We start from the raw sequence: 26,162 nt of genomic DNA on the forward strand, positions 1-26,162 counted from the left end.
GATTATTCATATTGGCTTGACCCCATAATTTAGGTATCATTATCCCCAGTTTCTGTTTGAGGCTACACACTATCATTTCAGTTATCCATTCTGCCAGTCCTCTACCCTATATCTCTTGCTCCCACTGAGTAACCAATTCTACATTTCCTGTCAAAGTCATTCTAACCCAGCTGGAACACAAAGTACTATGGCCTTGAAAAAGCAAAGATTTAGCTTCTCTCTGATGCTTTCTATGATTATTGCATGGTCTAGGCAGCCCCTGGCTTACAGACATTTGAGCTTGAATCCTGTTTCAGATACTTAATAGCTCTGCATTTCTTTTCTTCTTTTTCTTTTTTGATAGAAGTGCATTTCAAGGCAAGTTACCTAACCTCTCTCTTAGCCTCCTTTTTCTCATTTTAAAAATGAGGATAATAATAGCCCCTTCATAGGGTTATTATGAGGATTAAATAGGAATAAATATAAAGTGTTTTGCAAATGTTAAAATGTTCTATCTAAGATGTTATTAAAATAGGTCATAAAATATTGCCTCTCAACAAATTAAAATAGAATGGAAGATGATGGTCAAGCTATAGTATGATTTCTTTCTTTTAATTAATTAGTTAATTTAGAAAATTTTACCAAGGTCACATGATTCATGTTGTTTCCCTCCCCTATTCTCTCCCACCTCCCTGAGATGATGGGCAGTTCCACTGGGTTATACATGTATCATTGTTCAAAACCTGTTTCCATGTTATCCATATTTACAATAGAGTGATCTTTGACCAACCAAATCCCAATCATATTCCCATCAAACCATGTGATCAATCATATGTTTTTCTTCTGTGTTTCTGCTTCCACAATTCTTTCTCTGGATGTGGATAGAATTATTTCTCCTAATTTCTTCTTACATGTGATTGTGCCACAGTGTATCAGTATCTGTGTACAATGTTCTCCAGGTTTTGCTCCTTTCACTCTGCATCAGTTTCTGGAGGTCTTTCCAGTTCACATAGAAATAAATCCTCCATTTCATTATTTGCACAATAGTATTCCATCACCATCAGACACCACAATTTTTTTCAGCCATTCCCCAACTGATAGAAATCCTCTCATTTTCCAATGTTTTGCCATCACAAAGAGCATGGCTATAAATATTTTTGTATACAATATTCTGTACAAAATATTTTTCTTATTATCTTTTTGGGATAGAAACCTCACAGTGGTATGGTTGGATCAAAAGGCAAGCATTTTTTAAGCTACTTGGGCATAGTTCTGAATTGCCCTCCAGAATGTTTGGACCAATTCACAACTTTACCAGCAGTGTATTAGTGTCCCAATTTTGTCATATCCTTTCCAATATTTGTCACTTTTCTTTGCTGTCTATATTGGCCAGTCTGCTAGGTGGTATCTCAGAGTTATTTTAATTTGCATTTCTCTAATCAGGAGGGGTGTAGAATACTTTTTTTGTGTATTTATTGATAGTTTTGATTTCTTCATGTGAAAACTGCCTATTCATGTCCCTTGACCATTTGTCAATTGGGGAATGGCTTAATTTTTTGTACATTTGACTTAGTTGCTTATATATTTAGGATATTAAACCTTTGTCAGAGAGTTTTGTTATAAAAATATTTTCTTCCCAGTTTGCTACTTTTCTACTAATTTTGGTTGCATTTGCTTTTGTTTGTAATAAACCTTTTTAATTTCATATAATCAAAGTCATTCATTTTACATTTTGTAATGTTCTCTATCTCTTGTTTGGTCTTAAATTCCTTCCTTTCCCACAGATACAACAGGTATATTATTCTATTTAATTTAATTTACTAATGATTTCACTTTTCATATTTCAGACATTTACCTCCCAAATAGTTCAATTTAAAGACAGGTATGCAGTAAGAGTCAGGCAAAGATATATTCTTACTGCTGGATCTTCTGTATTTCAAACCATTATTGAATGGTGCAAGGAAGAATGAGAAATACAACATGGTAGCCAGGTCACCTCTTGTGTCTTAAAGTGATAATATTCTCTTAATCTGATAGACTAGCCTGTATTTAAATACTACTTTAACTTTTCCAAAATGCTTTTACTATAATAGCTTTAGGGAACAAATTGCATAGTTATTTTACTTTAAAGTAAAGTACTTTAAACTACTTTACTTTTTACTTACTTTTTACTACTAACTATTTTAAAGATGAGGAAACTGAGGCCCAAAAAGCTGAACTGGATGGCCCAATATAATTTCCATCACTTAAGATTAAATATCATAACAAGGCACTTAATATATTTTCCTTTTCTGAAGATCTTTACAAAGTTAACTGAGAGGTAGCCTTTGCTAATGTTTGATTTGCTCAGAAGGACCTGAATTTAGAACCCAGTGAATTGTTAACTATGTGACCTTTGCAAGTCACTTATGAGTTTGTATTTACAAAATGCATTAAAGGTTGAAAAATATTTTACATATACTATCTCATGCATTTTCTACAACATCCCTTGTGAGGCAGATATTAGCATCCCCATTTCATAGATGAGTCCATCAATCTTCTTGAGTAGAGTCACTGTCTTTTAGCTTTCTTTGTACCTCTATTTCTTAGAACAGTGCCTGGAAAAAAGAAGGAACTTTACAAATTTGTATTGACTGTGTAGGTTGTTTGTTTCATTTTCTTTCTTCTCTAACCATCTGTGGCCATTCCATTGATCAGAGTTGTCTTTGAATATTTTTGTTTGTTTTACTTTACAATGTATGTGTTTGCATGTGATAAAAAGTGTCAAGCAGATATGCCCCCTGGAGTTTTTATATAGACCAGCTTTTGAAAAATGTTGATCTTTATTTGAACCAATAAAATGTTTAAAGAACAAGAATAAAAAATAGAATTGGGAAGATGAATGATAGAAAGAGAAGATGGGCTTGTGTGATAAGAGGAAGGAATAATAGGTAGAGAGCACATCTTTTTTTAATTACTTTTTAAAAATTACTTCATTGGAACTCTCCTGAGAATGCCATCTAGTACACTGGAGAGAAAACTTGTGAATTTATGGGGAATGGGGGCCAAGAGTCACATATGATATTCGGGAACCAGAGGGTTTGTGATGGATATTATTAGTAAAAACATCTAAGTAGATAAGATGATGGTTCCACATGAGTATTTAATAATTTAATATTTTAATCTCATTGATTTGTTCAAACATCTGAAGGACTTGGAGATAAAAAAAAAGAGATTTTAGATTTGTTGTAGAAAAAAGAACTAGCTGCAAAGAAAGCAAATTTTAGTGGGAAAAGTTTTACCATAAGGAATAGCCCTCTAACAATTTATCTGTCCGAAAATGAATAAGAATGCCACGTAGGGTAGTGAATTCCCCATTCCCAGTAATTTTTTAAGCAATGGGCCAACCATAGGTTGAACTCCATGACATCCAAGTCATCTTCCAGCCCTGAGTGACAAAGATTCTAAACCAATGCAAATATGCTCCTTTTAGTTCTTGACTCTCTTTCCAACCCTGGTCAGAGCCCACATGCCAAATACTTTCAGTGCCATATAAAGTGCTCCATTTTGCTGATGCATTAAAATACAAGAGCAAAGTCTCTAAAGTGCTATGGTTGATGGGTTGGGATGGAAGGATGCCCGGGATAAATAACCGTCTGCATTTGTGGGCAAGTTCTAAAGAGCTGTTTCAATAACGCTGAAATGGATAACAATCAGTACATTTGACAGCAGGATTGAGAAGGTACCTTCATTATGCATGTGTGCAAGTATATGTATAGATCTTAAATGAATCAGAATCATAATGATTGTGAAACAGCTTCTGAAAAGGAAGATAGCACTACTCTGTCTACAAATATTCCGGAGTTACAGGAATCCTGAGCCTGCCTTTTTCCTCCTTAATATATCCCAGATAAATAGACTTAGCACTGTTTGTGCTTTAAACTATGGTGGAAAAGTTGCAGACACAACTCATAAGTGATATTAGAATTAGAAAAGGGCCTAACAGATAAAGGCTCAGCTCTGGTTCTTCCTACCTATGCTACCTTACATAAATTAACAACTCTGTTATCATTTTTCTCATCTGTAATATGAATTCTTTGAAATAAATGTTTTCTTAAGCCCCTTTTCACCTTTAAATCCTTTGATACAAAGAGGTAAAAAAGGACCTTAGAATGAAGAATGAATGAGTATAGAATATGTGAGCTGGAAGGGACCTGAGGCTGTTGAACATAGAACACAGATTATTACAGGTGGAAAGGACTTTAACATAGAATTTTAAAAAATTGAATATTAGAACATGGTCTTTTTATGTTAGCAAGTTATTAGAATACAGAATACAAGTGCAAGAAAGGATCTTAGAACAAAAAATGTTAGTGAAACCTGATGGAACTGTGAATGTAGTGCTCGAGTCTGGAAAATTTAAGTTCAATTCTGAACTCAGATTCTTAATAGTTGTGTGATCCTGGGCAAGTCACTTAACCTCTGTTTGCCTCAGTTTCCTAAACTATAAAATGTGAGTAATCATAACACCCACCTTGCAAGAATATTGGTGGGGGAACAAATGAGGTACTAATTATAAAAAAGCACTTAGCACACAGTGCCTATCATATAATAGATGCTATATAAATACCTATTCCCTTCTCTTCTCCCTCAGAGCCAGAGATTTTAGAGCGTAAAATGTTTCTGTTAAGAGGGTCCTTAAAACATCAATTTTGTGTATGATTGATCAATGGATGGCCACATATGTGTCTTAGAGCGGGTATATTCCCTCTGTAGGGGGTAGAAATGTGAGGGTTTTTTTTTTTAAACCCTTACCTTCCGTCTTGGAGTCAATACTGTGTATTGGCTCCAAGGCAGAAGAGTGGTAAGGGCTAGGCAATGGGGGTCAAGTGACTTGCCCAGGGTCACACAGCTGGGAAGTGGCTGAAGCCAGATTTGAACCTAGGACCTCCCATCTCTAGGACTGGTTCTCAATCCACTGTGCTACCCAGCTGCCCACTGAGGGTTTTTTTTTTTTACAAAAGGTTGGACTGAATTATTTGAGAATAGGGTCACCAGGAATTTTATGAAATTCCAGAAATTTATTTATAAAATATAGAAAGAGTGAAAATCAGAGAGAGGAAAGGGTAAGATATCTAGCTTACACACTAAATATTTTGCTCCGACCCCTGGTCAAGCAAGAGGGTAGGTCTCTCCTGAGGCTAATTTCTTCAGAAAAACCAGGAAAGGAGTCATCTCTTTTCACTCACCATGTGTCAGTCCAAAGGGAGAGATTTAAGAACAGTCTCACCAAGTCTAAGGTCTCAAGTGCAGTAAGCAGATTCTTTATCAGCCTCTAACTCAAACTCAGAACTCCAAAGAATGAGAGAACTCTCTCACAAGAAGTTGCAACTCCCTTTAAAGATACTTCTTTGTGTCACTTCCTGTGCTGCCTTCTACATGGACAAATTATAGTCTATAGTTTTGCTTAGGACTGCCCAGCGGGCAGTCAGTCGATTTTGATTCGTCACCTACTATCGCACATGTGGGTCACAGACCTCCCCCACTTAAAGATTAAGTGGGATGTGTACACTTTTGGTGATTCAATCTAAAAATTGTTAGGGGAGTTAATTTAATCTTCACACCTCTGTTCAGAGGGAAAACAGTAGGTTTTCCCCCTGAGTTTGCCGCATTTTTTTTTATGACTCTTTCATGGCTCCGATTCAAATGCATTCGAGATCAAAAGAATCTTGGGTTTGAGAGAACTCAGATCCTGGAAGTCAGAGAATCCTCAGAAGTTTCATCATCTAAAATGGAATTATCTAGGTACAGTGTAGCAATTGGACATTAAGCAAGAAGTCATGAAGAATTCTTAAATCTAAAAAAGAATGGGTATTCTTATAAGGACCCTGACTAAGAGTGAACATAAAATAGAGGTTAAAAAAATAAGTCTTCTGGATGTACTTAACTGGGACTGGTTTATGTTCCAAATACCTTGGAGCATGAGTCAAAGGATCCTCTTTTAGAGAAAGATTGTTTTTTATTGCCAGGACAATAAGAAGAGATAAACATAATCTGTGGGTGGAAGAACCACAAAGACTTTATTTTTGTCATTGGCTCTGCCTTTCTAAATTACAATAAGAAATCTGTCCCATCTTAAAACTAAATAATTACAGTAGAGTCCATTCTTCCACTTATGAAGAAGAGGTAGCACAATGGCTGGGAATTCCTGCTAAAACTAGCAGCTGGAAGCATAGAGAAACTATACACCCTCATTGATGCTCCCTGAAAATATGCTTAATAATGCTAAGCAGCAACAGCAGCAAGTATACTGGCAGAGTACAAAGCCGTATCAAAAGTTCTACATTTCACAGAGAGTGTAGGCCACATGAAAGCAACAGGGCATGCAGACAGTGAGAGCTTCATGCGGAGATTACCAAAAGTCATTAATGCTCTTCCAACATTAGAGGCATGAGTTGCATGCAAGTTATAAATGTGCTATAGGCATGCATTTCCTGTTTATATCTATATCAGAGCATATTTTCTTTTTTTTGAAATCTTGAAGAACAGAAGGAGAAAGAGCTTAGATAGATAGGGATGTTGGGGTGTGATTAACATGTGGATTACTTGTATTTCAAGAGGCAGAACTTTTGGAGGAAATATTGGGCCAGTCCTAGTACTGGAGAGGTTGAGAGAAGATCCTCTTGTTGTATATACAGGTCTTACAGACTCCGCTCTTGCTTTTTACTTTCCCCAAATTTTAGTTTTGGAAAGTACATGTAGTCAGTAAGATTATTAGTCCCAACCCTGGTTAACAAATAATAATAACCTACTGCCCAAGAAGGATGGTGAGGAAAAGGGACTGTGTCAAGGAAAAAAATCTTACAACAGAAATAGAAAATAATGAAATTTTGAGTACATAAAAAAATACATCACACAGATAATTAGAAGAATGAACAAGTCAGATCCACAAGGGTTCCAAATAAAGAAGGATATTACCTATGACAAAGTTTATAAGATCCTAGTCTAGATCAAGAAGAAGTAATCATGAAGGAACAATAGACTAGAGGATTAAACGAGGTACATGGATCACTCTGTGAGTTCAAATTCTGAGATATTGGAGTGACTCTCTACCAAACTACTTTTTGTTCTGATTTTCTCTGGGTAGTAAAAGGATTGTCCCTCCATATGGTGACTGTGCCTTTCAGAGTGCTCCGAGGTTTCTAGTATCTTTATTTATTTAACAGTGAGGATGTTTCATGGTCCCCATCTAGTGTAGCCTGGATAAATAAATGTGTTCACTCTGTATTGACTCATGGTGTATATATTTGTATGTGAGTATGCTTCTGGTTTATGCTAGGCATATTTTATTGATATTTCTTTTACTATGCTATTTGCTTTGAATTAATTGTGATCCCTGGCTGCCTAGAACAAGTTCATGAGCTATGCTTTGGGATGGATGACAGCCTAAATAGTACATTAGCCCTAAAGTAGCCTTGTTTACAATTCCTGCATGCAAGCCAAGGGGAAGAGAACCCCCCCACACAAGTGGATTGCTATATTAGTGCTGGAAATGAAACTATAGATAGACTTAGTCAACACTCCAGTCTTTAACAAACACAAAAACTAAAAGATGCAGTGAGGAAAACATTCCATTTTTTCACCTGGTTCCACTAACCCAAGGTCGTAAAGCACAATGGATGAGCTGGGATATGCCCCCTAGATCTTTTGATTCCTTCCACTATTTCATATTGACTCTGAGCATCTTATGTAACAGAGCAATTATGCTCCTCTGCTGGGATTGCTTGACAAAAGATATTACTACTAAAATTAAAACAAACAAGAAAATAAAAAGTTATCTTGTTCCAGTACCAAAATATAGTTCATGCACACCTTTCAAAGTTCCTGGGCTGAGTAAAATCTGGATTCTTCCCAAACATAACATTTGAAGATGTGGGAGAGGTAAAAAGGAAACAAAGAAGAGTAATGCAAATAAGGAAATGAGGTAAGTGTGGAATAGGAAAGGAAAGACGAACAAGAAATCAAGTATGTTCTCATTATTATCATTTTTATAGTTACTTAGAAAATTCTTTTACAAATGAGCTCTTATTTGATCCTTAAATTGGCTTTGTGAAATGGGCTATGTGAGTTTTGTTATCTCAGTTTTATAGGTGAAGAAACTGATAATCAGAAAGGTTGTGATTTATTCAAATCACTTTGATGGTTGGTCAATGAAAGAGCTGGGATCTGTGCTCTGGCTTTCCTACTCCAAGCTCTCATATTGTACTTAGCATTTTTATAAATCTCAGATCATTTTGACCTTCAACCCTGTTGACACTGTGCTGAAAGGACTGTGGCCCTCTTTTGGATTCAGTCCAGAGATGAATTTATACTTTGGGAATTGACAAGTCCTACAAATCAGGGTTTGAATCATTGTTTTGTTGGCTGATTAGACTTCAGAAAGAAATGGAAAAAGTGATAATACTTAAAAGTTTGTCCCCATTTTGGGGGAGTTGGCAACTATTCAGGGAGATTAAGCCAAAAGGCTGACCCTTGTTCTAGATGACTAGGTTTGGGAATACTGCTGATGAGATGGTGAGAAAATTGGCAGAGTATCAATTCTGTCAAGCATTCCCATCTTCTGCCTCTCTGCCTTTTTATTCCCATAGGAAATCACTTCCCCATTCTAGGAATCTACTTTCTCTTTAATTTCATTTTCAGAATTCTTACTTTCTTTCAAAAATTGGCTCAGGTTCCTCTTTTTCCTCAAGGTCTTTACCAATCTTCTCTACCCCTGTGCCCCCAGGCATATGCTAGTGTTTTCTCCTGCCCCTTGTTCCTTTTTTTTTAAATTTTCTACTCCTGTGATTGTCTACCCTTTGGTCATCCCAGTAGACTATTAGCTTCTTGAGGGTAAAGACTACCTTTGTTTACCAGTGCCCAAAACACTGTCTTCTACACAATAGTCACTTAGTAAAAAATTGTTCAATTGGATTGATTTAAAGCAAGTAGTAGGAAGGAGAGAGGGGAGGGTGTAGAGGGAGGTGTGCCAGATCTTAAAAGAAGGGAAGAGAGATTTTTATTTTCTAAATTTGGGTGGGAAAAATGAAAGCATTCAGTAATTTCTAGGATGAATGAGAGAGAATAAGCATTTATATACTACCTACTACATGCCAGGCACTGTGCTAAGCTCCTTATAAATAGTAACTCATTTGATCTGTGGGAACAAGGACATGACATGGGCTAACTCAGAGGTCTCAGTCAAATCTCATTTTATGAAACCTCAGAAATTTGTATTATAGAAACATGGAATCCCATAAGACTTTCTTTACATCACCCATAGCTATTTGCTATATAATTTTAATGGGGGACTAGCCAATGTGGGCCCAGAGGAAGGATCTCTCACATGGATTTTTGGGGATCTTATTTCTGGAAATGCATGACGATGAGGAATAGAGGGGCCCAGCTCTCCCCTTCAGCACACACATAGGTATTTGGTGACCGATTCTTGTTAACTTACTGATGGTGAGTAAAAGGTCTTTTAGTTGGCTTCCACAGCAAAACTGAGGATACATATAAAAGGGCCAAATAGAGAAATTCACTGTTTTTTCCTTCTTATTAGCCTTACATTTGATAAAAGGATGGCTCTCAGCTCCAGAGGACCAGTGAAGAGGTTCCCTTTCCCCATATTGGGACAGACTAGGAGCAAATGGCCTCCTAGACTGGTTGCTGTCTGAGATAAAATGTCTCCTATTTATTTCTTTTTCCCCCCCTTTAGTTCAAGGTCCTGCGTGACTTTGAAAGGCCAAAGGAGGAGAGGTCCAGTGCTAAGACTGCCTTCAGAGGAATCTGGAATGAAATCCTAAGAAGCAACCGTTCAGATCAAATCCAGCAGAGAACTGACAAAGCAGCTAAGAAATTATTCCCTGCAATCAAGGGAAGACCCTGTTCATCAACTATGCCCCATTTGGAAATGAACTTGGTAGGTCAAATACTTTGTGACAACTGCTTTAAGTTTTAACTTATTCTCCTATGGTCCAGGGTAGAAAAATGGAAACTGTGTCTCTTGTTCAGGAAGGTTTTTTGTACATTGCTTCTTTCTGAGTCGTCAATAAATATTCTTTTTTAAAAGCTAATGACCATTACTGACATCATCAGGAACAGAACAGAATCAAGTCCCAAGATGAAAACATTAAAAAAAAATGTCATAGTCCCATAAAGATGCCCATCCAGATCCAGGAATATTTAGATAGCTTTGTTCTGGAGCCCTGACATGCTTATAAATAAGTGGCTTGGCAAAGTAACTCCAGAGCCTAAATCTGTATATAATATTGCATATTATATTACAAATATTCCTGTCTTATCCTCTAAGTAGAAGAGGTCAGAAATATATTTATCTCTTTGATCATAATGCTGATCATGATAAACGTTTACTAAATGAATAAATGATACTCTTTGACCAATATTCCATGCATTGACCAATCCCTTGTTGGAGATCTTAAATCAAAACTGTTTTCTTTGCAATGAGGATATGATATCCTGTGAAAAGTCCTAGAAGTGGAGTCAAATGTTGAGATGAAAATTTTGGCTTTGCCCTTCAAGCCTCTGCTCAGTTGCTATATCTGATGTGAGCCCACACCCTTCCCTTTCATTACTTCTTATTTATTTGGCATATGATTATATAAATACATATTTTCTCAGATCCAGCTGGGTAATAGTTTCCTTATAGAACAGCATTCATTTTCAATTTTATCTCTGTATCCCCAGTTCTTAGCAGGATATACTAGAACAGAGTAATCACTTCTTGACTTATTCATTGATATATGACTGAACAACTCAATTCCTCTCTTTTGTTCATCTATAAAATGGGGCCAGGGCAGGGAGACAAGACAAAAACTATTGTCCTTTTCTTCCCTCCCTTTGGATAGGCATTTTAACATTTTAAAGCCTTAATTTCCTCTTTGGCCAAAAGGGAGGAGGAAGACAACTACAAATGTTCCACAGGACAGAGTTGTTGCTAAGTGGGAGTTACATAAACATGAGAGGCCTTGCTGTTCCAGGAGCAGTGGAGAGAGCATTCCATTTTGGTCACAGAAGACAATGGAGTTGCCTATGCCTTGTATTTAAACTCTCTTTCAATATTTTCCTAGGCTTCCCAACATAAATGTTTAATCCTCAGCATTGTCATCAATCAGCTTCGCTGCTTCAGGAGAGATGTCCGGGGATAAAAGCTGCCTTGTGTCTCCGGCTTCAGAGCTCCAGATGCGCTCATGGTGCCCAGAAACCTTCTAAGGAGCTGATGTCAGGATGGGGGTTGTTGATTAATGGCTCCCTGGGACATTCTGACACCTTTATATGGATCAGAGAGATAAGAGACAGCCAGAGTCGGCCAGAGGGCAGGGCTTCTGAAGAGGAGAGGCCAAGGTTAGAAGCACTGGAGAATTCCAGAGAGGAACATTACACGCAGAGTTTCCTTTGGGGCACATTGATGGTCTGCGAAGCTGGGCAAGAGAGTGAAAGATCACATTGTAGTTCTCAAAGTCAAAACAAGAGGCTAGACAGACTGTGTTAAAAGTGGAGGCCAGAGACAAGAGAAAGACTACAGAGAAAGGAAACTGTGAGGCAACTGATGCTTTGGTTTCCAGCTCAGACTTGCCTAGATCAATGAAAAGAATGGCTCCCAACCTTTTCTTTCTATCCTTCCAGCTATATCAGAGTTCAAGGCATTATTCCTTTCACTTGGGCTATTTTAGTAGCCTCCCAACTGGTCTGTCACCTGGACTCCCTTCACTGTCCTTTCCAAGACATACATACCACATTGACTCGGATAATGTTCTTGTTGCACAGATCTTTATGACTACTCTGATTAAAAATAAAAACAAAACATTGTTTTGACAAAGTGTCAGTCAGTCAATGAACATTTATCAAGAGTTGGTGCATGGCATTATGCTAAACATACATGGGAATACAAAAAGAAACAAAAAGAGAGAAAGATAGCCCCTGGTCTCCCACAGTTCAAAATCTAGAAACAAGAAAAAATAGGGACAAATAAACTATATAGTTAACTAATAGGAAATAATGAAAAGAAGGAAAAATAAATAATTAAAAGAGGGAAGGCACAAGAATTGAGTGGGGTTGGGAAAAGTTTCTTGTTGAATATCAAATGTTAGTTGGGGCTTTAAAAACGTCCAGGAAACCATGAGGCCAAAGTGAGGAGAAAAAGCATTCTAGGCATGGAAAATAGTCAGAGAAAATGCCCCAAGATGAAAGATGGCAGCTCTTGTTCATGGAATAACAAGGACACTGTCAATTATCAGAGTATAAGTCAGGGTGTGAGGTGAGAGAAGGATGGAAGGAAGGTAGGAGGGGGCTAGCTTATATAAATTTTAGATTTACTCCACCCTGCTTATTCTTAAGAGTTTTAGCAACCAGGAATGTATACACTCCCACTTAAGGATTAAGTATGGAGAAGATGGTTTGTGCTAGCAAGTGACAAATAAGAAACAACTGACTGACCCCCTGGGCTGTCATAAGTCAAGTTTAAGCCACCATTGGTACATGCAAGTAACAGGAAGTGATGTAAAGAACTGCCTTTATATTTCCCATCACTTCCTGTGAGAGTGACTTTGTCGGCTTTTTGCGGTAGTTCTTGACTTGGTGGAGCATGGGTCCTCAGCCTGCTTCCCTGAACTACTATGTGGTTAGTGATAAGGATGTCTCCCCTTTACCTTGACCTTTCTGAAGGCACCAGCCTTCGAGGAGGCCCCTCATCTTGGAGGAGGCCTTGTGGTTGGAAGCTGAGCGAGATTTAATCTTCTAGGAAGGTCCCTTGGCTGAGGCCTCTGAACTCCCACTGGCTCAGGCCAGCCCGGAGCAAAGATCTCCTTTCTCTCTTTCTCTTTCCCTCATTCTTAATTTCTTCCTTCTATTGTAAATAAATCACCATAAAATTCCATTCTGACTTGAATAGTTCATTTTGATTTAGAATTTAAATCCCTGGTGACCACTAAATAATATATTCAGTCTCAACCCTAAAATTTACCCTCAACAGTCAGGAAGGTTGTTGAATGACAAACAGCTATAAGATAAAGAAGAACCATATTAACCTGCCTTTTGGGACATTTCATATTTGGCTCCAACTTACCTCCCCAACTTTAAACTGATAGCTTACATTTCACTGTATTTTAAGTATTGCTAGAATCCTTTGGAACAATTATTTTGTTTCATCATAAAAATAATCTAGTGAGATAATTGTTACCATGTGTTACTATACTTATATGACAGGTGAGGAAACTGAAGTTCAGAGACTTTCATACATAATTGGGTAGAAAGAAGTTCAGTGATCAGAGTAGCAGGATAGTACAGCAGATAAAGTGTCATGCCTAGAGTTGGGAGGATCTGAATTCAAATCCGACCTCAGATACTTCCAAACTGTGTAATTCTGAACTAAATGGGAAGGAGGAGGAGGAGGAAGTGAAGGAGGACGAAGAGATCATTAAAATTTGGACAAACTCTAAAGATCATTTAGCCCAACATCATTTTCTCTTGGAAGAAACTGAGTCTTAAAGTAAGAGAATATGGCTCAGTGTAAACAGTAATAACAAGAGATGATTTGCATGTATACTGGTATTTAAGGTTTGTAGAGCACTATATAGGTGATCTCATTTGACTCTCATGACCTGCAAATTAGGTGATAATATTATCCCCATTTTACAGATGAAGCAATGTGTTTATAAAGAGGTTATATGACTTAACCTTGATTACAAAGCTAGTAAATGTCTAAGGCAGGACTTGAACTTAGGGATTCCTGACTGACTCAAACACTGAAGTTCACTGTCACTTAGTGTCACTGGATTTAGAGTCACAGAATCTGGAATCAAATCCAGTGTTGCTACTTAATACCTTATTATTTTTGACAAAGCATTTAGATTCACTTGTCTTCCATTTCCATATCAAAGTAGAGGTTTGCACTATAAAACTTCCATATGCTTTTCACACTCTAAATCCAAGGTCTATAAAATGAATTCCCAAAGCTGTTAGTGACATTACAGGAGTGAGAAATCAGATCTCACAACTCCAGTGTTCTTTCTGCTAACAATCAATTAATGAGCATTTTTTAAGCACCTACTAGGTAACAGGGACTGTGCTTGGCATTCAAGATACAAACAAAAATGAAACAATCCCTTCTCTCTAAATTCATTCATCAAATGAGCCAAAATATACATATGTTTGTGTATGTGTGTGTGTGTGTGTGTGTGTGTATCATCTCATCATCCCCCAAACTAGGATTCATATTCTCAGGTTTAATCCCTAGAATAATCTTGTTTTCAAATATGACTTTGTGAACAACTATTGGTATTAGAGTTGTTTTCAAGCCCCAACCAATGTACTTTCCATTAATAATCAGTGAGTAGAATAAATTGTTTTTTAGGAAAGCCATTTATAAAGAATGATTGGTACAAAACAGTGACACAAAAAGAATGGGAAATACTCTTCAGAAATATGTACATCTATTAAAATAAAGTTTACTGAAAATTAGAATGCCATGATACAGTGAACATACATTAGCTTACACACATGACAAATAATAATTTAGAACTTCTGGTATTGGGGAGTCTAGAATGTCTTTCTCTTCACAGATAGATACCAAGCTCCCCATTGGGTATAAATTGGGGGTAGGCTATCTGTCTAGGTTCCCAGGATCTGCTTATCTTGAGTTCATTTTTGTATTCTTTTCTGCCACAAGGGCATCTTCTTTTTCTCTGAAATGTCCTCTTCCCTTGATGATTGTGTCTTCATAATATATGTCTTGTCTTTGGATATGTGCCTCTGTTCCTGGCTGGATACATTGCCTTCAATTGGTACAATAGCTTGAATAATCTAGTCAAAGATATGGGATGGAAGGATAGAAGAAAGTCCCTTCCTTCTCATCCGTCTTGCAGGAATCTTCCTTGCAAATCACATTGAGCCTGCATCATTCAATTACTGTATAGCTGGCATTATGTTTGAAATAAAGTCTCTCCCAAATCATAAAATCATGACTCAACATATCACAAGATATTCTCTTGTGTCCCATAATCTTCTCGCTCTGGAGATACCTCCATCCTGTGGCCCTCTTTCTGACTGATGAATCCTTGGTGGCAAGGACCACTCATTGCAGGAGGTACCCAACTTACGATAACTTCATACATGGTTCCATTCTTCACTTCATCGACTTGCCGCTGCTTGGGTAGTGTCTGTCTACTGCCCTCTCCCTGTAAGCTTCTAGCCTCATTTTATGTGTTGTCTTCCCCAATCAAAACAAACGTACCTTTTTGCTTGTATTTTTTATTCCTAGAAACTTGTATACTCTCTAGCACACAGAAAACAGGGTATATTCCTTAAATGGGAAATAACTTGTACAGCTACAGAGATGAAAAGTGACTTCTGAGATGTGAGAAAAAACCAAGAAGGCTAGTGGGAGCACAAATTAGAATATGCAAAGCAGAGTAGTATTTAATAAGGCTAGAAAGCTAAACTGGGGACCAGATTATTAAGAGGAATTTATGCCGGAAGTTGATAGGGCAGGGGGACAACATGGTCAGATTTCAGCTTAAGAAATATTCCTTTGGCAGCTGAAAGAAGGAAGGGCTGGAGTGGAAAGAGAATTGTGACAGGAAAATCAATCAGGAGACTATTACAGAAGTGCAGGTGAGAGATGAGAAGGGCCTGAAGAAGTGGTTTGGTGGGCATGTGAGTGGAAAGAAGAAGGCAGTTATGAAAGATATTTTGGAAGCAGGAATGACAAACCTTAGCTCTTTACCAGGCAGCTTCTGCAGAGCAAACCTATCAAATAGCTCCATCTCACCTTCAGTGGCTACAGTGAGAACAATTTCAGAAGCATAATGCGAATCTCAGCCACTAAAATTTCCATGCACTTAGGACTTTAGAAAAGTCAGGCTTTTTTTTTCTTCTTAAGAAAGGCACATTATTCCTCCAAAATTATTAAGGAGTATACAAAGCATGCATTGTATGGGCCTGAACTAATCCATCAATGCCATTTCTTTTGCTTCTTATTAACATGAGGCAGAGCTTACAACCAAAGAATGTTAGACTTGGAAAGAACCTTGGAACATATTTTTAAAAAGTGGGATTTTGACAAACCAGATGAAATGAATACTCTTTTCTAGGGAATTATGATATGAACCATGCACTTTCAGAGGGACAATGGAGGCTGTTTTACTGGCAATACGGATGGTCTTTGCCTCTTACTAGTCTTTATGATGTGGATCATGTGGTTTTAACATCCCTAAACCTCAGTTTCCCCTTATGGAAAATGGCTTAATTGTAATTGAGTTTCTCTTCCTCGTAGGATTGCTGTGAGGAAAATTATATTGCTATTTTTATATGATATTTCCCTCTGCCTTTATAATTTCCAATTTGGTGGGATTGCTACTTAGTCATGGGATATTCTGTCTTTTTATTTCTGCTTCTGAGGAACTCCTGATTCTTTTCGAGGCTTAGCTCAAGTGTTTTTTTCTTCAAAAGGCCCAAGTCCCCTAATTGATGGTGCACCCTCTGTCCTCTATAATTGCATGTTGTATATTTTTGTTGTATTAGTTTACTTATGTGTCTACTTTCAGAATAGAACATAAACTCCTTGAGGGTAGAGGCTATTTTGCTTTTGTATTTGTATTCCTAAGACCTCTCACCATGCCTGGATGATGGTAGGTAGGTACTCAATAAAAGCTTATTGATTGATTGACTAACATAATTTCAGCCACAGACTCTCACTTAGTCACCCTCATGTCTAATAAATTATATGTATACATGAGAATGGTTGGTGGGACAGGCAGTGGCCATTGGATTATGATAAATTGTAGCAACTTGGTATAATGAAAAATCCATTGCCCTCCAAAGGATCTGATTTCTATATCCAGTCCTGGTATTGATTAGCTGTATGACCTTGGCCATGTCACTTCCTTGTGTGTGTATTCCTCTTCCTTCAGCTCAAAAATTATATTATTGTACTATACCTAAATAATCTCAACATTCCATTCAAAATTAGAGTTAAAATAGTATTATATCTATGTTCCCTCTCATTTTCTTAAATTCTCTTAGCCTCAGTTTTACTAAATGCAAAATAAAACAGAAAGATAAAATAATTATACCTTGAACTCATTTCTACATAGACTTGCTAAGCACATAGAAATATGGGTACAGGGTATTGGAGCCTTGGAAAGTGAATGTCAGCTTATGGGAGAATAATGGATCAGAGAGTAAAGAGAAAGGGGGGCAGGAGAACAGTTAGAGGCCACTTTATTTTTGCAGGTGAGGGTTGATGAGGGTTGGAATGAGGTTAGTGGTCATGTGAAAAGAAAGGAGGAATAGTTATAAGGGAGAGTTTTTTTCTGAGGGAGAGTTGGCCAAACTTAACAAATGGTATCATAATTATCTGTGGAATGAGAAAGAAGGAAGAAATAAAGATACAAGCATTGTTGACTGGAACTGTAGTGATATGCTTAAAAGACAGAAGATGAATTTTTTTGAGGACAAATTGAAAGATATGACAGTTCCCTCCAGTGTTAAAATTCTAAGTTTTATCATTTTATATTCTAAGGCCCCTTCTAGTGCTAAAATTATGTGAGCCTTATCCTTCATTTCTAATTGAAAATGGATCCCTGGGAGGTGATATTTGGGAACATGGGCACCAGATCAGTCAGGTTTGCAAGACACGTGGCTGGTCTTGGAGTAAGAAATGATCACAGAACTCTGCTATTCTGGCACACCAGTGGTCTTCAAGTAGGAATAATCCTCTTGTGTATCACATAGACAGTGTATCTCAAAGACTCCAGGAATTTCCTGTTAGCCTTGTTGGCTATAAATTGATGACTTGTGACTCATATTATTCTATTGAAAGAGGAAACTATCCTTCGTTGGGATTTTCCAAGAAGCCTAGATTTTATATAAATGTAGGAGGAGCTCCCAACAGCCTCCTATATATAATACAGACATACCCCTAACAGGCTACATATCAGAGAAAGTCATTCCTTCCCAGGGAGAAGAGTAGCAAGGGCGGAGGTGGAGGTCATATGTAGTTATATTACTATTTCAGTGTAGGTTTTGGTAGGGGATGGGTACTTTGTAAACCTTAAGGAGAGAGAAGGGTGTATAGGCAAATGATGTGGAGGTAATAAATAATGGCATCCCTTCTTATCTCTCTCTTTTTCATTTTTATGTACTTGGGAACCAATACCAACTACAATGACAATTAAATTAATCACTACATAAATATTATATGCAAAACTACTAACTTCACATTATTTACAATTTGTTTAAAATATGTAAATTATATGTGTGCTTAAAAACAATATTCTTTGCTTTTGAGTTCTCTTTGGATTTGTTTTACTTTGAAACTTTTTCTCTTGATTCTGTGACCATTATTTTTTTCAATATAATCATGATATATATTATTCTTATTCTCTTTTCTTCTTTTTTCAACTCTTCATATATTTTTCTTATTTTCTTTATATTTCTAAGATTTGCCATTTCTAATGCCATTCAAATATCACAATCTATTTAGCCCTTGTGTTTTTCTGCTTATTTTGTCATTACAAACAAAACTTACATGAATATTTTCATACATACACAGTTTTTATCCTCTCAGTAAAGCCGTTGGGGCCAAGTCCTAGTAAAGGGAGGCCTTGGTCAATGAGCAGGAACTGCTTTACAATTCTTAATGTATATTTCCATATGATTTTCTAAAAAAATGATTTGCCGCTATCCTAGCAATATCAATTTTGGCTGTTTTCTCCATGTTCCAATCAGAATTTAATTTGATCAACCTAACCCATTTGGTTCTCATTTAACATATATTACCAGAGCCATATTTAAATAGATTAGTCCATGGGCACCAGTTACAATATGTTGCCAGGGCCATACTCTTTCTAAAACCAAGTGTTTCCAGATTGGTAATATTCATGTATGTTCCAATGCCACAAACGCTCAAGGGATGTAGAATTACATCCATAGTGCAATGAGTGTTAAAGTAAGACTTGTGAGCAATATTTATACTCTCTAAGCTATTGTTATACCACTAGAAACTATGTTTGAATTATGTGAATATTCAGGATTAGATCTGCTTCTAGCCTTGTGTTGGTGTTTGATAGCTCTACAGATACGTATCATATTCAACTTTTCTAAAGTTTTATTCATTTACTTAACTTCTTTCTTATTGATATTTTGGTTAGATTTTTCTAGTTCTGAGAGGAGAAAATTAAAGTTTCTCATCATTTTGTTTGCTATTTCCATATCTCATTTAGATTTTCCTTTTAAAATCTGGTTGCTAGATTGGCTAACATGACAGCAAAGGAAAGTAATAAATGTTGGAGGGGATGTGGCAAAATTGTTACATTAATGCATTGCTGGTGGAGTTGTGAATTGATCCAATCATTCTGGGTGGCAATTTGGAACTATGCCTCAAGGGCACTAAAAGATTGCCTGCCCTTTGATTCAGCCATAGCACTGCTGTGTTTATATTCCAAATAGATCATAAGGGAAAAGACTTGTACAAAAATATTTATAGCCACGCTCTTTGTGGTGGCAAAAAATTGGAAAATGAGGGGATGCTCTTCAATTGAGGAATGGCTGAACAAATTGTGGTATCTGTTGGTGATGGAATACTATTGTGATAAAAGGAATAATGAACTGGAGGAATTCCATGTAAAATGGAATGACCTCCAGGAATTGTTGCAGAGTGAAAGAAGCAGAAACAGGAGAACATTATACGCAGAGACTGATACCCTGTGGCACAATTGAATGTAATGGACTTCTCTATTAGCAGCAATGCAATGATCCAGGACAATTCTGAGGGACTTATGAGAAAGAAAATTATCCACATTCAGAGGAAGAACTCAGAGGAAGAACAGGGAATAGAAACACGGAAGAAAAACAATTGCTTAATCACAGGTCAATGGGGATATGAGTGGGGATAGAGACTCTAAATGATTATCCTAGTGCAAATATCAATATTATAGATATAGGTCTTGATCAGTGACACATGTAAAACTCAGTGAAATTGTGCATTAGCTACAGAAGAGGGATTAGGGGGAGGGGTGGGAAAGAACATGAATCTTGTAACTATAAAAATATTTTAAATTAATTAATCAAATAAAATTTTCCATATCAAAAATAAATAAATAAATAAATGAACAAACAGAAATCTGGTTGCTATATTACTTGGTACATACAGATCCAATATTGATAATGCTTCATTTTCTCTAGTACCCCCTCAATGTAATATAGCTCCCCTTTTCATCCCTTCTAAATATATCCATTTCATTCTCAACTCTGTCAGAGGCCATGACTACTACTCCAGCATTCTCTGGATCAGCCAAGGCATAGATATTCTGCTCCAGTTAATCACCTTCACTCAACATTTCTCCCTCCTTTTCAGGTTGCTCTTATAAATAACACAATGTCAAGTCCTGGTTTTTGATCCTTTCTGCTATCTATTTTCTTCCCAAGGGTGAATTCATACAATTTACACATGATGACATAGCTATTAGCTGTATATTTCTGTCTACTCTGTTTCTCTTCACCGTTTGCCCCCCTCTTCCTTTCTTTATGCCATATCCCTCCTCAATTGTCCAATTTCCTTTTGACCAAGACCTCTCCAATTCACACATCTTCCCCCAAATCATCCCTTATCTTCTTCCCCTGCCCTCCTAGTTCCTAATTGGCTCTCCTTTCCAAAGGTCTCTCCCCCCTTACCAATGACTTCTTATTCTATCCATCTTTCCAGAAATCCTTTCTGTATCCTCACCACTGTTCCCTCCTACTTCTTGATGTGAGTGATTCTAAAAATCTCTATTATCTTGTCCTAAGAGTCTCTGCCTTATTCCTCTATCTCTTAACATGTTCTCCTCTCTAGGTATCTCTTCCTTCACTCCCTTCCCTTATCACATTACCCTTATTTCTTTTAACCCAGACATACTTCTTTTATTCCCTCAGTCTCCAAAGAGGACTCCCACTTGTCCCTTATCCCACCCCCTGCCCTCCTGTTTCTTTGTACATTAAAAGGATTTTAACCATTCTAATTGTGCATGCTTCTCTCTTTATCTCAGGTCTAAAGAAAGTAGGATTCTAGTACTACGAGCCTTCCACCCCCTATTCCCCTTCTCCATGACAGGTCTTCCATTCATTCCTCCTCCATATGAGATAACCATTCCAACCTACCCCCTTCTGGTTTATTCATCTACCATTTTAGCTCATTTATCTCAAACTTGAGTCTTCCATCCATACATACCCCTTAAAATACTTAGGCAAATAATACTATTCCCAGGGGTCATAGATGGCATTTTCTGATGACAGAATCAAATGCTTTGACCTTTTGGGTTATTTATAATTGATCATTGTTCTCTTTGTATGTTTCTTATATATCAAATTTTCTGCTGAGTTCTGGGTTTTTCCCAAAGAAGAGTTAAAATTTCTTTATTTTGTTAAATATACATTTTTTACATTTTATAACTATGCTTATCTTTATAAAGTATGTTATTCTTGTTTGTAAGCCCAGTTCTTTTACTCTATGAAATGCTGTGTTCCATGTTCTGTGTTCTTTTCATGTTGCAGCTTCTAAATCTTCTGCTACTCTGACTGAAGTTCTACAGTATTCAAATTGTGTTTTTCTTGTAACTTGTAATATTTTCTCCTTAATCTTAGAGCTATGGAACTTAGCAATGGTGTTCCTGTGCATTTTTATCTTTGGGTTTCTTTGAGGTTTCTTTGATTAGTGGATTCTTTCAATTTCTATTTTACCCTCTAATTCTAGTATTTCTGGGATGTTTTCCTTCATGATGTCTTAGAATATGGTGTCTAAATTCTTTTTTGATTAAAACACTCCATGAGTCAACTATTCTTATATTGTCTTTCTTTAGTCTATTTCCAGGTCAGTTTTATTCGTGATAACATATATCATATTATCTTCCATTATTTCATTCTTTTGCTTTTCCTTTGCTAATTCTTCTTGTCTTAGGAAATTATTAGCTTCCTCATGTTCAATTCTAGTTCTTAATTCTTTATTTTTTTAAATGTGATTATATATATATATATATTTTTTTTTCATTTCGGTGATCTTTCATAATTTTCTTACAATGCTCTTATTTTCTTTTCCCTAATCTTTCCTCAACCTCTCTCATTTGGTTTTTGAAGTCTTTTATAAGCTCTTCTAAAAGCTCTTTTTGAGCTTGTGGTTATTGCATTCTTTCCTGTTTTTTCAAATAGGGGTTTTTACTTCAATATGCTCTGAATTTGAGTAAAGGTCTTCTCTGTCCTCATAATAGTTGTCAATAGTTTGATTTATTCTCCTTTGTTTGCTCATATTATTTAAAACATGTATAGTGAATTAAAACTAGATCTAAACAATTGGAAAAGCATTATTGGGTCATGGATAGGATGGGCTAACATAATAAAAATGACAATCCTACCCAAATTAATTTACTTATTCAGTGCCAAACTTATCAAACTAGCAAGAAACTTCTTTACTGAATTAGGAAAAAAACACATAACAAATTTCATTTGGAAGAACAAAAGATCAAGAATATCCAGGGAAATAAAAAAATACAAACAAACAAACTATGAAGGATGGAGGCCTAAAAGTACTAGGACCTAGCAGTACTATAAATATGTATATATGGTCATCAAAACAATATGGTACTGGCTAAGTGACAGAAGGGAGGATCAGTGGAATAGACTTGGGATAAATGACCTCAGTAAGCTAGTGTTTGATAAACCCAAAGATTTTTGGGGACAAGAACTAACTATTTGCCAAAAACTGCTGGGAAAACTGGAAAACAATATGTGAGAGATTAGGTTCAGGTCAACATCTCACACCATATACTAAGATAAATTCAGAATGAGTGAATGACTTAAATATAAAGAAGGAAACTACAAGTAAACTAGGAGACCATAGGATAGTTTACCTGTCAGATCTATGGGAAAGGAAATATTATAAGACCAAGCAAGATAATAATACAAAATATTAAAATAAATAAATTTGATTACATTAAATTAAAAAAAAAGATTTTGTACAAACAAAATCAATGTAACCAAAATTAGAAGGGAAGCAACAAATTGGGAAACAATCTTTATTAAAAAAAAACACCTCTGACAAAGGTCTAATTACTCAAATTTATAAAGAGCTAAATCAAGCTCAAGTATAAAAATCAAGTACAAAAAAATCAAGCCATTCCCCAATTGATAGATGAGCAAGGGACATGAATAGACAATTTTCAGATAAGGAAATCAAAACTATTAATAAGCACATGAAAAAGTGTTCTAAATTTCCTATAATCAGAGAAATGCAAATAAAAACAACTCTGAGATACCACCTCATACCTAGCAGATTGGTTAATATGACAGCAAAGGAAAGTAATGAATGCTAGAGGGGATATGGCAAAATTGGGACATCAATGCATCGCTGGTGGAGTTGTGAATTGATCCAACCACTCTGGAAGGCAATTTGGAACTATGACCAAAGGGTGATAAAAGACTGTCTGCCCTTTGATCCAGCCATAGCACTGCTGGTTTTGTACCCCAAAGAGATAATGAAGAAAAATATTTGTAGAAAAATATTCAAGCTGTGCTCTTTGTGGTGGCAAAATATTGAAAAATGAGGGGATGCCCTTCAATTGGGGAATGGCTGAACTAATTGTGGTATATGTTTGTGATGGAATTCTTTTATGCTTAAAGGAATAATAAAGTGGAGGAATTCCATTGGAACTGGAACAAGCTCCAGGAATTGACGCAAAGTAAAAGGAGCAGAAACAGTAGAACATTGTACGCAGAGACTGATACATTGTGGCACAATCAAATGTAATGGACTTCTCTATTAGTAGCAATGCAATGATCCAATACAATTCTGAGGGACTTATGAGAAAGAACATTATCCACATCCAAAGAAAAGAACTGTGGGTGTAAAAACACAGAAGAAAAACAACTTCTTGATCACATGGGTCGATGGGGATATGATTGGTGATGTAGACTCTAAATGATCACCCTAGTGCAAATATTAATAGTTTAGAAATAGGTTTGGATAAATGACACATGTAAAACCCATTGAAATTGCTTGTTGGCTATGGGAGGCAAGTGGAAGGAGAGGAGGGAAAAAACATGATTCATGTAACTTTTTTGGAAAAAAAATTATTAATAAATTAAATAAACTGAAATATATAAATTTAAATATATATATATATATATATATATATATATATATATATATATATATATATATATATATATATATATATATTTGTCAGGCCCAGACACTTAATTATTGGCTTTTTGCTGGAGTCCCAGGGTTCCTAATAAGTTGAAATATGTTTCCTTAAGTTTTAGGTTTTTTTTTTTTCATTTTCTCCCCTGGGTTTTATTTAATTATTCTAACTTTTACAATCCAGCATTAGATGTGCTCTCAGTCCCTTTCATAGACTCCAGTGTGTGATTGACATCACATGATGCTCCAACCAGAGAGCCCATGGACAGTCTGGTCACTACAATTGTAAGGAGATAGTCCACTTCCTATGGCAGTAATGTGGGACTCCACTCTCCTGAGAGGGACCACAGCTGATGGGGCCATAGGTGCTCAGCTATCAAATTCACCAGGGTGCACTCCTACCTCAATCTTCCTCTCCTACTGCTGCAGCTTGGGATAGAGCAGGTATTTTGTTTGCATTCCTCAGACCTCCAAGGTTCCTCACTTGTTAGCAGTGAGGTTTGAGTTGCTGCCCTCAGGGTCTAGTGCCTGTAGACTCCAGGGTGTCCACTCCTTTACTCCCCAGCTATGGGCCATTGGGGATCTCTAGGAGCTGGAGCCACAGAAGACACAGCTGTTCCCAGGGCCCTGTGTCTTTGGATTCCAGTGGAATCCTGAAGGCTCAGCAAGGTGAGGTTGTCAATATTACCCCTATGGGTTACCTTGTTGATTTGACTCTGCTCTATTCCTGCTCTCAGAGCCTACAAAGTGGAACTGAAGTCAGAGAAGTCACAAACTTTCTCCCTAGTTATCCCTGGCTGTTCAGCTTCACTCCTGAATCCTGTCTGTTTTTGTTTGTTTCTTTGTTTGTTTGTTTGTTTTGCATTTAGCATCAATTCCATGGAGTTATTTTTGGTCCTTTGTGGGAGGAGAGGGTATTATGAAGGCAAGGAAGCTTCACAGCCTACTGTGCCATCTTCCTGCTATGTATCCATCTCTTCTTATCATTTTCCTCTTCTTCCATTTCACTCTCCAAATTTTCCACTATCCAGCAGCACCAACCTTCTTGCTACTCTTGCATACACGTGCAGAACTGTTTATATGTTGTTTTTAAAACTGGTATCTCTAATCTACTCTTCACCTGCTATCTCATCATGGGCAACACATTTAACCTGCTTCAATTTCTTCATCTGTGAAAAGAGAATAGTAATGCCGACAGGCTTTTGCGTGCAAAACTTTTAAGTGCTATAGGAAACTAGACTTATTATTGCCAAAGAACTAAATGGCTCTCTTCAGCTGCAATCTTGAGGGCAAGTGGGACAAGGCAGAGCAAGGACTTGGGAAGGGAAAGGGGATATGAGTTGAAGCTCAATTTCCCACTTACAGAAGGGAAATTTCACTGGTGCAGGGAAAAGACAGAAGGAGGGTTTCATATAATCCTCTCAGCAGAACTGAGATAAAAACCTGAGGCTAGCTTTACATGGTGGGAAGACAAAATAGGATAAATGTAGCATCAATGTTTTCCTATGTACTACCTGAGTGGATTTGTGTAAATCAGTGCTCCTGTATGGGGATCAGTTTCTTTATTTGCAAAATTATGGCACTATTTTTCTTCCATTTTAGAGAGTATGAGTACCATTTGACAGAGGCCATAGAGTTAAAGACCAGTAGCCCCTACCAATCTGTCTGACTTACGTCCTGCTAGAAATTATAGATGCCTAGGCATTTGGTGCCATGAAAGTGGTTACCAGTGGCTTATCCCTATTCCCAAACTGCACTGAGAAAAATAATAATTATATTAATAGTTAGAGGTTATAAAATCTATAGGCTGAGAATTAGAAAGGACTCATGAGATTATAATAGCCATTTCTTCAAATTTACAGTTGAGGAAATTAAAACGTATAGAAGTTAAATTACAAACTTAGGATAGCACAATGAATAAGTATCTGCATCAAGATTTGAACTCAAGTCTTTCTAACATCAAGTTCAGTGGTTT

Source organism: Monodelphis domestica, chromosome 1 (genome assembly GCF_027887165.1).
Source record: "Monodelphis domestica isolate mMonDom1 chromosome 1, mMonDom1.pri, whole genome shotgun sequence".
Classification (NCBI taxonomy): Eukaryota; Metazoa; Chordata; class Mammalia; order Didelphimorphia; family Didelphidae; genus Monodelphis; species Monodelphis domestica.